The following is a 2,748-nucleotide window of genomic DNA, read 5'->3' on the forward strand; positions in this document are numbered from 1 at the left end:
CACCGAGCATGCAATCACCCACCACCTGCATGTATGGCCCTACATTTCAACCTTCATAAAAAGCATTTAGGGTCAGATTCACACAGGAGCCTATTCTCTCAATGTAGTGTCTATGAGAGCTCATAGGCCCAAAGTAATTTTTGAAGAAATTTAAATACTCATCGATAAGGGATCTGGGAAGGGTCGCATGGGAAATTAACATGTCTGGTTATGTCTGGGAGCCCTGGTTCCTGACAGATTGGCGTTTAGTAGACTCGTCCACTGTCACTCATTAAGTGACTAGAGGGCAGAGGTCAGCAGCCTCCATCCACAGGTGACAACTGTTTCCTTTCCAATGCTAAACACATCCTTGACGTTTCTTAAGGATTATGAAGATGAAGGCTAGGGCTAGAGGGAGACCCTGGGAAGGACCCAGTATGTGTGCAGACAGACCTTCCTTAAATGTAATGCTATTCTAACACGGTGCGGTGGGGCGCACTCCTTTAATCCCAGCACTCGGGAGGAAGAGGCAGGCAGATCTCCGTGAGTTCCAGGCCAGCCTGGTCTACAAGAGCTAGTTCCAGGACAGACTCCAAAGCTACAGAGAAACCCTGTCTCAAAACAAACCAACCAACCTAACGCTATTCTAACACACAGTGGTGGCCAGGCCTGAGGCTCCCTCCTTAGCACAGCAAAGAAAGACCCAAGGCATGAGACCTTGTCTCTGTTCTGGAGCAGGAATTAGACCCCTCCCCTCTGACCACGGACACTATCCACCATGGCTTCTGTTCTCACCTGTGTAAAGTTGAGTCATCTTCTTAGGCACACGAATTTCTAGGTCTCTGCTTGGGCCTAGCTTCAGGTGTGCGGGGTGCTGGCCTTGGGTCTTTTGGAGAGGTAGATGGGATGAACACCATAATAAGGCGCATGTGAACAGCCAGGAGGTACGATGTGCCTTCAGGTGGTCCAATTAACTAAATCAATGAAATGCCATCACTTACCAGAATGTAGCGATAAGAACTGCAGTCCTTGCTGGACGGACCAATCATTTGATGGCTGTCTTCTAGGGGCAGTGTTCATGTTCAGTGCCTTGACTCTGGGAAAAATCTAGTCAGTAGAATGCATGGTGCTGGGGCCAGCCGAATGTCAAATTCAAGCAGAAGAAAAATGCCCGAGTGTCATTTTCTCATCCATGCTTTCCACGAACACAGACTCAAAGTGTGTCCAGAAACTATGACAGAGCCCAGCACCATTTGGCTAAGCAGGCAGGGGTATGACATCTTTAAAGACTTGTTCTGTGTTTCTTGGCATCAAGTCAAATATTGTGACCAGTCACCTGTTACATTTGACCTTTGAAAGACGTGACATTTTATTTAAAAAGCAAGATGGGGTAATGGGGCTGTGTATTATGGTTAATTCTACAGATTGATTTCCTTCAGGCCTGGAAAGAAGGAGGTACCTCCATCCCAAATGCTATTCAACAGAGAGGTTACAGGGATCACCTCCAACAGAAACCCAGGCAAGCAGCAGGCTACTCCATGACGGCCTTCGCTAGGAAAACGGTTAAAAGCTGTGATGTGTCGTGGAAACAGAAAGACAGCCTCGAAGGCCTTATTTTAAAACTCTGCCGAATGTGTGCTCAGGGCACCAGCAAAGGAAATGCGGCGTGTGTAGGTACACATGTACACCGCACACTGAAGAATACACACCCAACAACTTCCTGAAGCCGTAACGAAAGCATCTGATACAACACTTAGCAATTCCATGGGGTGGGCAAAGCTGAGGTTAAAGGATTTAAGTCCCTCGGGCTGCAGAACTGGAGAGAGTTCAGTGTTCTCTCTGCTTAAAGAACAGAGTGTATCGCTTAAAGCCCTGAGCCATGTTTAAAGGGAAAAGAGGTGTGTATGTGTCCCAGGCTCAAAAGGAAAAAAACACTCGAGATAAACAGGCACAGTGTGGCTCAAACTCAAACCTCTAGCAGAGCAAACAATCCCATCCTCTCTTTCTGAGACCTTCTGTTTCCTAGTCATACTTTGGGCAAAGTTAGTGTTGAACCCCATGTCCCCAGGTCAGGATTGGGAAGGCAAGTGCGTTTTCTACTTTCAACAGTTTGGTGATCTCCCACCAACTCCCAACTTCCCCAGAACATTAACATGGTAAACCCCAAAGCAAGTCACTCTGGAACTCAGGGATGTCAGAGGACTTTGGGATTTGGGTGGGGCATAAAGTAGAGACTAGGAGCAGCAGGGGTCTCAGGCGACACTGGCTTTGACCACCTCTGTATGGTTCCAGTGAGCTCTGTAGTCCTGGATGTGGGTACTTGGTTTGGGTGCCACTGGGAACCAGGTAACTACTGTTTATCTTTCTACATCCTAATGAAAGCTAAGAGGGAGGAAAGCATACTTCAGGAACTTACTTGGTAGACAGGGGCCTCGTACGACACTGAGAGTCTTAACTGCATGGCCTCCCTTAACTCTAGGTGCTGAGACCTAGCTGACTTATCTGACTGTAATGCAGCAGGGCCATTTCCCACTGATGGGACCTCCTTGGATCTAGGCATGGGGTACATACTCAACACCTGCTAAGTTAAAGAATAAAGGTATGGCTATGCAGATCACATATCATTATGAGAAATATTTAATAGAGGTTTATAAAGCTGTCTTGACCATGACATTCAAGGTCACTTCTCTTGGATGCACTAGGGACACGGGGTGGTAGTTCTGGGCACTGTGCTGGACTCTAAACAAGTGAGTACAACTCAGTACGAAG

Source organism: Microtus ochrogaster, linkage group LG9, assembly GCF_000317375.1.
Source record: "Microtus ochrogaster isolate Prairie Vole_2 linkage group LG9, MicOch1.0, whole genome shotgun sequence".
Classification (NCBI taxonomy): Eukaryota; Metazoa; Chordata; class Mammalia; order Rodentia; family Cricetidae; genus Microtus; species Microtus ochrogaster.